The following is a 13221-nucleotide window of genomic DNA, read 5'->3' on the forward strand; positions in this document are numbered from 1 at the left end:
ATTAATTCAGTACCCATGTATAGAAAAGCTATTGGCTATTTCCTGTGTTCTGTAATATTTATGATTTTTATTATTTAAACCATATTGCTGGGTATTTATAAAGATATTATAAAAAAAAAACTTAATAAATTTTAATTAAAAATAACTTAACTTAACTTTAGTTAATAAGTTAATTGAAAATGTTCATATAACTTTTAACTTAACTGAGTTAAAAAAAAAATTAGGTTAACTTTTAACTATTAACTGAGTTAAAATGTTTTACATTAACTTAACTTAACTCAGTTAAAAATTATCATTAACTTGCCCAGGCTTGTTTTTATGGTGTGTGGGTTGTTACTTTTTAATGTATGTACTAACTAATATTCAATATAATACTTTAATACGCGTCAAGTCAAAATCAAAAATCAAATATTATATTACTATCATCTATAAACTTATTATATTCTATGTTTTATTTAACAACATATTATAGGGCATTGGAAGTCGTCAACAATTTTAAACAAAAGTACCAAATAACCTAGTCTCGACTCTCGACTTATAAAATATAACTAACGTATACATTTAATAGAGATATATCTAAATTTAATAATACATAGAACGCCACATTATAATGAGTGGCCAAGCTATATTTAATTATTAATTTACTATTAATTACTATCAAACTATATTTATAAATACCTAATGTAGGTATATTCATTATTTTTTATTTTTTTCATCGATCACGATAATTTTCAGCTTCGAAAACTAGGCCATTATTCATTAGCGCCACTTGTACTAACATTTTCATAAAATATTAGTGTTATTATCAGGTTGAGCTTAGATATAATAAGAAATTCAATAAATAAAACAAACTTAAGATTAAAGCATATTTACATTTTACATATTCAAATAAATTTACAAATATATATTACTATGTACATAATATGCAGACTGTAGAAACATTATTAGGTAGGTATTTATATAGTTATTAGTTAATTGATATTTTACCACCTCATTTTGAAAAACTTCAATACCACATATACAAATATACCTGAAACTTGTCGTTGTTTATCTCGAACGGGTAATTAAAAACAATTGTAGCATTGGAATTTGAAGTACCAACAAATATGCTCGAAAAAGAGATAAACTATAAAAGTAGGTTGTAATACTATAAAAATGCGTAGGTAGGTTGCGTTTCTGATATAATGCGTTGAAACTCTCGGAATAATTAAATGTTCATAAAAGTTTTCAAGACTAAAGGAAAAATCGTCTTTTTTTAAATATCCATTTTTGTTTAATTACAAAAAACTGTTTGTTAAGTGTGATTATCTGCAGGTATATTATATTTTAATAAAACGAAACTTTCTTGTATAAAAAAATGTAAGCTCATGATTACTTAACATTTTTCATAAAATTTTTCCCGAGTATTATTTCGAAACATGACTTTATGAATAGACGTACTGCGTAATGCAATTATTGATTCTCTTTAAGATTTAACAGATATTAATTGTTAGAACTATTTATGCATTTAGCTAAAAACCAAACTAACCTTATTTTAAACCTAATTTTATTCGTTATATGTCAAGTCTTGTAAAAATGCCACTCTATTAAAAAAAAAAAAAAGATAGTTTTTATTGTTTATTCAATTAATTGTAGTTACGGTTTTAATTCTTACTTGTTTGCAATTTGCACTGTGCAAAAACGCCAAAAACTACTTTCGTTGGTTAAATAATTTATAAGCTTCTATCAGTACCTACCTATTTATTATTGAATTATGCGTATTATTACATATATAATGTATTATCATTTATGAGCATTGAACGATAGCATCACGATTATTAATTTAATTTATACGCTATAGGTAGGTAGGTATCTCGGATACATCCATCAGACACACACACATAATAAACATTAGGTGTTTTTAATCATCAAATCATTAAGGTTATTTCCATTGTCCTCAACAAATTATTGCGCTAAATGTGCGTCGGCAATAAAATAATATAATATAATTATTATTGTACCGTTGTGACTGTAACGATAGATATTTGGATAATTCGCCAACGCTGTGTACACAATTGGTCGGCATTACGATTTCTTCGAGTCTAATTACATCTGGTCGGTATATCGAAGAAATCAACAACGACCTGTCTCTTACCCGTCTCGGGTTCGGGTGTGATTATGATAATTTAAAGAAAAAAAAAGTGGACAGCACTTATTGTTACGCGCTTTGATCCGGAACGGCCCCGTTGTAGTACCAATGGCAATAAATATAAATATATATATATGTCTATATTTTTTTTTTTTGTGCAATAATATGTTTGGTTATTTTTTTTTTTTCGTCCCGACACTATGCAGTTGTAGGTACGTTATAGGTGCTTGTGTGTTTTAATTAGATTATCTACGGACCCAGGAGGTGTAATCCGGACCAAATTGAAATAAAAGAGACAAAACGCGTGAGTAGAATGTGTTGTCACGCGACCCAATCGATTTCATATAATATTGTATATTATTGGTACCCACTAATGTATGCTAACATTATAAACATTATAAACCACGAAGACTTGTGCAGTTGTGTATGATTTTAGTGTGTCTAGACACTGCAGAACTCCGAAGGACTATGACACATGTTATATACTTATACCTATATATACGCGTGCGTATCAGCATGTTATACGTTCCGGCTATCCATATTATATTTAACTATTGTATAATATTATGTATTGGTGAAAATGAAATCTCCGTACTGTTATTTGGAAATATAATACATAATAATAACATAATGTATAAAAATATTCCAAAGGCTACCAGCAGTCCCGTCGTATTATAATGAGCTGAAAATGTGCACGACAATTAGCACTCAATATAGGTACAAACTGCAGCCCATACTCTAAAATAGTTGTTTCAAACGACATTAATAACTGAACAAACAAAAAAGTCCCAAAAATATTTCAATAACCCAAGATTCCAGGTACTCATATTCAGCGCAAATGAAATCCTATGCAGAATCAATGAAAAAAAAAGCAGGTGAGTGGATGTCGCTCAGCTGTACAGTACATTACAAGTGGCTCATTGTATAATGGATTGTATTAGATTTGAATTCAATGATATAATATCATTGTATGAGAAAAACGATTCTGAGCGGAGACGATTTGTCAGTCTGGATATTTTATATTGTTATTATTTATTTTTTCATGTAAGTTGAATTAATATTATAATATTATAATTTTTTATTCGTTTCTATGGTGATAAACAAAACGTTGGAAATAAAATCCCATTTTTAGCGTTTCTTCGTAATTTTTCGGTGGTTTTTCCCGTGGCATTTAATAACTATTGAGAAAATCGAAAAATGACCTGTTTAATGTATAATCTTGATCCAATTTGCTAAAAGATAAGATACTATAATATGTTGAAATCGAAGCAATCCTTCTGGTATAAATTTTGTATACAGGATATATATAAAAAAAAAAAAATAAACACCATTGTAAAACCAATAGCTTCCTCGCTCCGATCAGAATCTAAAATCAAAATATATCCCTATTAGCAATATCAAATATTTCATTAATCAAAAATTTAAAAACCATAATAATCGGTCCACTAATCCTTCTTTCTTCCGTTCTAAATGCAATTATCGCTAAAGAACGTATCTCTCCTTGGTTTATTATTATTTAATATTTCGACACTTACAATTATTATTTTCATTAACAGCTCTTATTATCTCATTATATTCCTCCTTTAATGTTATTTTCAAATATAATTTTTTCACATTAATAGCTACAATGTATTATATAATTGTCCACAATATAACACATTATGAGTGTCCACACCATTGGCGCAAATGGGGGGGGGGCTTAGTCCCCCCAAATGTCGGTGAAGTCCCCCCAGTTCAAAATCTAGTTATTAGTACTAATTTTTAATTTTAAATATTTACAATGAAATATATCAAAATATTCATATACATACATTTACCTAATATATTGGTTAAACATAATTTAATACTGAAAACTGAAATTTAAATTTAAAATACAGAAAAAAACAACAGATCATCAAATAAAGTATAATATTAGTTCAAAACTAACATTATTTATTGAGCAAATTATAAAGATTGAAACATCGATCGTTCTCAGTGAAAATATGAAAACTGTAAAACAAAAAAAAGTAAGTAGGTACTTATTACCTTCATCTTTTGTCAATGATTAGTATTGACAGATAATAGATATTCATAGAAACTATTATAAATTGTTAAATCAATAAATGCCTTTTTCCAGTTACCTAATTTACTTTAATAATGGCACAGGTATTCAATTAAACTTTCTAAACTATAGTTTGAAATAAATGTTTGCATTTAAATAATTTATAATATATTACGACAAAGAACCTGGTGCAATAATTATGTATTATGATTTTAGATTCTAAGTGGAGCGGTAAATATATTTATTTTACAATGATGTCTTTTTTTTTTAATTTTAATTTTTTTTTGTGTCTGTCATAACTATTTGGGTCAGTAAAAATGCTTAAATTTTTTTCAAATATATATTTTCTGGTAGGAAAGTGAATCTATTTGGTAATTTAGGGGGTCAAAAGTGGAAAATGTAATATAGTTTTCAAGAGCGTCAGGAAAAACGAACAAAAAACAGATGGACAAGTGGGTGTCGCTCTGCTGTACAATAGGTCACAAGTGGGTCACTGTGATGGATTGTGTTATATTTGAATTGAATGATATAATATCATTGTATAAGAAAAATGACTGTGAGCGAAGACGGTCATTCAGCATTTCAGCCTATGATATTACTAAGTATATTTTATGATATTATTGTGAATAAAGTAATTTATATATTATAACCCATTTACGTGTAACCTTGTTTTACATTTTCAATCCTTAGCTATAAAAGTTGAACATTTTATACATTTTAAACTACAAAATAATTATTAATTTTTAAATTTAATACAATTTTGAACTTTAAATGTTAATAAAAAAAAATTGTGCCTATGTAATTTTAATACTCTTCTACTTCAATATCAACTGTTATTGTAATAATATATCAGGAGCTTCGTATTAAATTTCACGTTTTTTTTACCCAGCAAATATTGTATTGATATTTATAGAAAAAAAAAACTACAAAAATTAAAAACTGAACAGCTCAAAGAGTCAAAATTGTACGATGTACCTATAGAAAATGAAAATATTAACATTCAGTAAAATGTTAATGTATCTATGGTTATTCGTTTTTAAATTACAACAAAATAACAAAATCGCTACATGAGAAATAATTTCTGTAAATAATTATTGAGCGAATATCCAATGTTGTAAAAATATGAACTTCAAACAATCATAAACATTTAATTTGACTTATCTGTAGACATTTCTTTTTTTGATAAAGGTAGACAACATTTTGAAGAATCTTGTTGATATAACGTACTGTCCAGTAAAGTGACACCCATTTACCTACTCTTTTTTTTCTTTATCAATACGAACTGTTATGTATGTCTTGAACAGTAAATGGTTATAAGGCATTTGCATTGTTGATCGTAATAGAATCATCTCCATGAACTTTTGCGAAGTATTATTGAGAATTTCTGACATCGTTGTCACGTCCGAGATCAGAAATTCTCAAAAATCACGTCAAATAGAGGTTTTGGGAGACGAAAATTCTCGTAGTTTATTTTATTATTGAGATAAATTTAAATTGAATGCGGTAAATATCGAATAAACAGTTATTCTTAAAAATCCTGTATTCGAAAAATTCAAATTAGATTTTCCATTCCACCCACTTCCATGTGATAGTTCTAAAAAATGTTGTAATACCTATGAAACAACCTGATACAACCGTATATTTATTTATACTAAATTTATATATTTTTATGACTCCTGGTCAAAATGATCAAACATGGTTTGTATTATTAATTCATATTCATAATAATACTTGTGTGTGTGTGTGAATGTGTAATTATATCTCAATTAATATCCCATATTTATAGATTATAAACATATTTAAATTATTTGTATAATATTGTATTAATTCATTAAAACATAAAATAATATATCTACCTTTATGTGAAAAGGTTATTGTTCTGTTTTTGTAATCCCCTATATCTAAACGATGACAGGTTGCAATTGACGTATCAATAATACGTCTGGTGGTGAATGAAAAACTTTAGTAATCATAGTTTTATACGGTAAAAATAATTATAAAGATTGAATAAATTTATTTTTCTCACATAAGCTATAAGATTTGTCTAATAACTAATATATATAAAATATAAATAAACACTAATATATAATAGTTATAAGTTTAGGTAACTTTTTAACTTAGTTTATACTATAATAATTAATAAGCTATTCTTTTTTACATCTAAGATCTAGGCGATAATTAATATTATCATTGACGATATATACCTAATTATTCATTTATACCTAATATAATATATCATATTATATATCTTAAATTTCAGCTTATTAATTCTTTATAAATTTAAACAATTTCCTATATCAGAACCTATGTTATCAATGTTCTAATAATCTGATACAAAACACATTCTGGTAGTTTGATTTTATAACACTGCTTGGCATTATGCTAAGTTGTGTTTATCTATAATAAAATGTGCCTGAGTGGAAATATTTTTTATCATATAATTATATAATTCAAGAGCTTAAAATATAATTAAAATCTGATCAAATTATTTTTCTTTAAAATTTGTTAGGTGATTATATACGCATTATATTATAATATTATGTATTATGTATTATAAGTTAGAACAATTGGTGTTATTAAATGTAAACCGTGGTTTTCCACCAAAATTTTAATAAGTAGATTAAAACTTTCTTTGCTTAAATTGTTTTTAAAAATAAATTTTGGTATTTGCTGAAGTATTATTTTAAGTAAATCTTTTTAAAAACGTTCAAGTACCTAATTTAAACATGTTATTTTACTATACATCTATATACGATCTACCTATTTGAATAATTGTTTTCCTTATTCAATAATTAAATGCATTATTATAACAAATAAAGTGAGAGTGTATTGTAATAAACTTATAACGCATGACATTCTAATATTCTATAGCAGTTAAATCATCGTATCTATTGAAACTTTTGTTTTGATCGATTCTAATGTTTCTCGGTGTATTTATTAACCCATTAAATGAAGTTTTTTGTATGAAACCCAGCAATCATAGGCGTAGTTAGGGGGAGGGGGTTTGAATAATGAGTGCCCCACGAGTCGTTACATGTCTGCGCTTGGAAGGGCTAAAGCTTCCCCCAAAAAAATTTGACCACCCTACGCCTATGCCAGCAATGTTAGGTATAAATTTATAATATTATTACGCATATATTTTTTAAAACTTCTTTCCTAACATATTATAGGTACATAATACCTAAAATTCAGAACTTTGTGATAAATTTTAATTGAAATTTCCCTACAGTAAAAATACATTGATTCAAAAATAATAATACCATTAGTATACATCATCAAAAGAGGAAACATCATTCCAAATGTAAGAATTTGTGTGTTTATACCTAGTTTTATAATTAAAAAACATCGTCCCCAGAAATAATATATCATCTAATAATCAAAATATTTAAAATATTTTTATCAATGAAATAATAAATAAATAATATGCTATTTATTAATCTCGTGAAACCCAGTGATCAGTCTGTGTTCTGTAGTACAATTTTATTACAGTAATTTGAGTTATTAAGTTCAATAATAGTACGTTCATGTATACGTTTTATATATCTCGTTTATTATTAAAATATATTGATTCATCATCATGGTGAAGATTAATATTTAATATTATATTTTAATTCTGACTAAAATAAGTTTTATAATCTTTTGTTTTATCTGATATACTTTTTGTACGTTCCTCCAAATAAAGAGTGTACCTATTTCTATCTTTTGATTCAAATACTTCATAAATATAAATAATAATAATAAAATATAATCGTTAATGTTTTAATTGCCTTTAACTTTCTGTTATACTTTTTTCATACATGTTATATTATAATTACCAGTTCTCCGCTTTTAAAAAAATATAAACAAAATTAGCTTTGTAAATAATAATTTTTATTCGTTAAATTTAAAAGTAGCATTAACTATTAAGTATACATTTATAAGGACAAAATAAATACATTTGTATCAACAATTAAAAATAACAAAATTAAAAAATTATTTTCGTATTAAAATAAAACTATATAACAAAAAATACATTTTTCAATGAAAATGACCATAACAATTTTTAACATTTTATTTATATCAATTTTACGTCTTGTGCTATCGAGTGAGTGTATTTATTTTGAACTAAAATATACAGCATTCTAAACAAAACTTATAAACATGTCGAGTCTAGTCACAACACTTAGGTGCATGTAAATAACTCGAAACTCTAAAACAAGTAATAATTATAATTAATATACATCACAACTTCCAAGTGACGAATAATTATAATTTAATGTGTTTTGAGTCACAAAAATACAAACAATATTATGCTCTTGTTATTATGGTTTTGTTATCCCCGGTGAATTCGCATTTATGCACTGTGTATAATAAAGAACAACAAAATGCAATTCCTATACATATAAACGTGTCCATTAAATGAATGACTAATTATTTTAAGATTTATGATGGCATATTATAACGAATTTTATGTAAAGTAAAATACTAAAATTATGTGGGTGTGAATTTCGGTTGTACAAGTTATAATATCTAAGTCACTTTTTATTAGACATCATTATATTGAGGTACAATTTCATCACATGTGTCATGTACCTAGGTTCATAAGTGCATTGTATATACCTATACTAACATAATATGATTTAGGTATATATAATTCATATAATTTATAAAACTAACTATATACACATAAGAATCAAGAATGTCAAACTAAATAGTCAATAAATGTACGAAAAAACCTATAAATTGTTGTTCAAATAAGTAAAAACACCGCGTTTTTATTAATTTTAAATTAATACTTAATGCAGTACATTATAGTACCTACGTATACAATATATAATTCGTTTTAAAACAAATTACTCAGCTCGTTAATTATTATTAAGTAATTTATAATTTCTAGAAATAATATTTTTATTACTTTTTGATAATAAGAACCGTTTAAATAATAAATTGTCAATGAGTATAATTTTTTAGACAAAATGGTACATATATCGATTTTAAAATAAGTATAACTATATTGAATTTTTATTTTATTTAACCAATATACATATTGAGTTAATCTATAACTCGATTAGTTATTAAATTATTATTCGTACACCTCGTGAAATCATAACTTTTAATTTAAATTCTGTTAAAAAAGACTTACCGCTGCTGTGTTCATCGAGAAAATGTTTTCAGACTACGCGAGCGAGTATCGCCTACACGCACACACAAACAGGGTGTGCGCAAAACAAGGGTGGAAGGTATAAAAGACCTGCGTTTACGATGTTGCGGGTCACTTTCGGGGCAAAAGCTCATTTTGACGATTGACTATCAGTGTTTGTGCTTATGTATAGTATAACCATGCCTTTGAGACCACAGATCGCAACAAAGTGTTATTTTTGTATGGTTTTACTAGCGATCGTACTCATATTCACAGTGGATAATGGAGCGGCTAAACGTGAGTGATTATTTAATATTATAACTTGTTTTAAAAATAACAATTATTTTATTACAATCCGGTCTTATAATATTAAAGAACAACACATTTTTCATAAGTTTTAATTTGTTTTTATTATTAAATAAATAGGTTATTAGAATGGTGATTGAACATTGTGTTTAATGTTCATTTAATTAGCATATAGACATTTTTATTTTATCGATATATCTATCAATCGTAATATTAATTTTAATGTTATTAATAGTTTAGTACATTCTTGTTTAGTATATTTATTTAAATATAAAAAAAACACTAAGCAAGAACACAATAAACTAATGCAAAACATTCTATTAAAAAAACGTTAAATTTAATATTACAATCATTAATTATCGATCAAGTAAAAATATTTATGCTGATTACTTTACTCAATTTTTAATCACTATTTTAATAACCTATTTATATAATAAAATATATATTAATATAACTATAAAAAAATCTTATATTATTTTCTATGGATAAATTATTTATTTTGACCATCAATCAATAAATTTGAAAATTAAAAGGTATATTGTCAATCGCTTATCACATCCATCTTTTTTCTGCCAAAAAAAAATAGTAATAAAAATTTTTCAGATTTCATATAATATAACAAATCGAAATCATTTATTACAGTTTTTCAAAATGTTTCAATATAGTTGATTAAATATATTCGTAATTCATGTGTATTAAAATATGTCAGGAACTTTTTTAAGATAAAATAGAATATTTATGAAATAAATATAATTAAATTTAAAAAAAAATTATCACGTGTAATATACGATTAAGACAATTTTATAAACAATTATATTCTACAAATAGAATTTATATATTACTAATTATCAAAATTTATCTTTGAATAAATACATATTAATTAAAAACATAACGAATTTAATTAAATATGAATACACAATATCATATCGTAGTAATATATTATAAACTATAAGCTTTATTTTTTCAATGAGATTCTAACATAATATGGGTATAAATTATTATATCTCGACTATTATAAATTACAATATAACCAAAATTGATTAATAATAATAATAATAATAATATTGCAGGAAATAGATAATACCATAATACATGCGATATTGGCCTATTTAAATTTTAGAATTTATTAATAAGGGAATAATCAGTATTAAAAAAATTATACGCTTAATATATTAAAATAATGAGTTTATGACTTACGTTAACAGCTTATTTTTATTTGTTTGAGTAACATTTTATTTTTAAATGTCTGAAATATATTCGGTAGATTTTCTACAATTACTTTTACTTTATGCATAAATATTTATGTGTTCGAGCTATAGATAATCATTCATAAATATATGTACCAATTAAACAATATTTCTATAGATTAATAATTATATGCATTTATCTATTCAATAATTAATTATAAATGTATAATTTCAGTCTCAAAGTAAACAAATAAATTTAAAAATCTTGCAGACGAGTCAAGTAATAATATAACTTGTGAGTTTCGAATAACATACCTAAGAGTAGTTAGGTATTGTATAACACAAATGCATTAATATTACCTGTATATGTCGCCGTGCAATATAATAATTTTAACTAACACATTCAAAATGTTTATTTATATTATATAAAAATTAAGAAAATATATGTGTGCTATCTGTTTTGGTGAAATTAATCATTAAAATCGATAAATATTAATGTTTCTTTAAGTGATAAAAGTGTATTATATGTATTATATAATTATATAATTTTATATTATATTATTATATCTTATAGTTGGATATCTTCAAATGCATATCCCTTTATATTTATAATTCCAAAATAATACCACAGGTACCTAATAATTATTATACGCTTAGTCTAATTGTGTGTTAAAATAGTTATGACAGAAATTAATCTACTTCATAATTTAACACTAACGTTTTTTTTTTAATTTTATTTTTACTAATGATAATTTATATTCACTTTTATATTTATGACTATGCTTACTAAGAAAAATACATGTTCATAAAAATGCACAGTTTGTTGGACAATTTTAGACAACTTAAAACAATACTACCAAGGTAGATACTATTACCTATAAGTTATTGAAAATAAGCTACGAAAGTATTAAATTTATTTAAAATTATAATGAATTAAAATTATTGTAGTACGTGTTATTATTGAAAACAATTCTATTACTCTAATCTATAACTTATATTTTATTATATATTTAATAATTGATAATTGAGTGGGACAAGCTAAAATGAATTAATCTTTGAGTACAAAAATTAAATTTAAGAATAACTTAGTAATAGAAATTAAACGAAAAATGCTGAAATCTCTCTAAATCCCGCCTACTTTGTGTAGGTACCACGAAAAAAATATTTAAAAACTTCAGTACCTACCTAAATAATATCCAAACATAAAGTAATAGTATAATACATAAACTTTTTATTAAAAGTGGCATAATCTATTTAAAACATTTTAAGTAAAACATACACTTCACAATTTAAATATGATATTGTAATATTTACCAACTATAAAAATATAAAATGGCGTTATTTTTAATATTATATATTTATTTACGTACCTACCAATCAATATAATATTTAATTACACTTTTAAGTTTGAAGGACTACATATTACATCTATATGTAGACATATTAATCTATTTGATTAGACAACTTGATGATCACAAAGAAGCAATAGACTATTCATTCGAAATAATGATAACAATTTTCAATTGATCCCCAAAATCAATAATATACGGGGATTTAACGGTTTTACCTTAAAAGTTTAAATTACAATGAATCACAATAATGAAATTATTGTAACAACGTTGGATCTTACACAGTTGATTACATTATAAAACCTTCGAGTTCCATTCAGATATTATGTTATTTAATTTTTATGGTTTTCATGTTTAAACATTTCATTTGAAACAAGTAAAATAAATACCTATAGATTATCTGTTTCTGGTTACTTTGTGTGTAAGCACAAAATCATTTTTAGAAAGAATGAAAGAACTTAGGGACTAAAAACTTACATTTTGGAATTGAGATAAACCAAAACTTTATTAGAAATAATATCTCAATTTGTTGAATTGCCGACAAATTGTACATTTCGTGACAGACGACAGACACATATATAAAATTCAACTTTTCGATAAGATAACATAGAATTTATCTTTTCAATATTTCAAAACTACCAATGTCACGTTATCGTAATAATTACATCACTATATCACAGAATAGATAAATATACTATATACATATAGGTAGTTTGAGATAGTATGTCAATGGCTTATTATACGTATTCTTTGAAAATGTATAAACGCAACTTGCAGTAGAAAACGTAAAATATTTAAAATGTATGGGGTGTATGTATGTAATGTGGTATAGAAATAAATAAAAAATATCTATGTTTGGAAACTGATGAACATCGAAAATAATAATATAATAATACAAAAAAAAAATCAAAGAAAATTAGCATCAATAATAATAACTGGATTTATTATTCTCTTTGACGTCTAATATCATTGTCATTTCTCTTTATGAAAGAGCTCTAAAATGGAATATTACTTTTCTATTTTAAAATATTTTTATATGCACAGCGAATAAATTTAATTAGGTACCTATCACATACTATCTAAACGTATTT

At 24.7% G+C, this 13221-nt stretch overlaps 1 protein-coding gene across 1 annotated transcript in view; it reads left to right on the forward strand.

Moving 5' to 3' along the window:
- LOC103309806 (zinc finger protein 62 homolog) overlaps positions 1 to 13221 on the forward strand; it is an 87444-nt gene that overhangs the window by 36255 nt on the left and 37968 nt on the right. The window lies entirely within an intron of this gene.

Source organism: Acyrthosiphon pisum, chromosome A1 (assembly GCF_005508785.2).
Source record: "Acyrthosiphon pisum isolate AL4f chromosome A1, pea_aphid_22Mar2018_4r6ur, whole genome shotgun sequence".
NCBI classification, from domain to species: Eukaryota; Metazoa; Arthropoda; class Insecta; order Hemiptera; family Aphididae; genus Acyrthosiphon; species Acyrthosiphon pisum.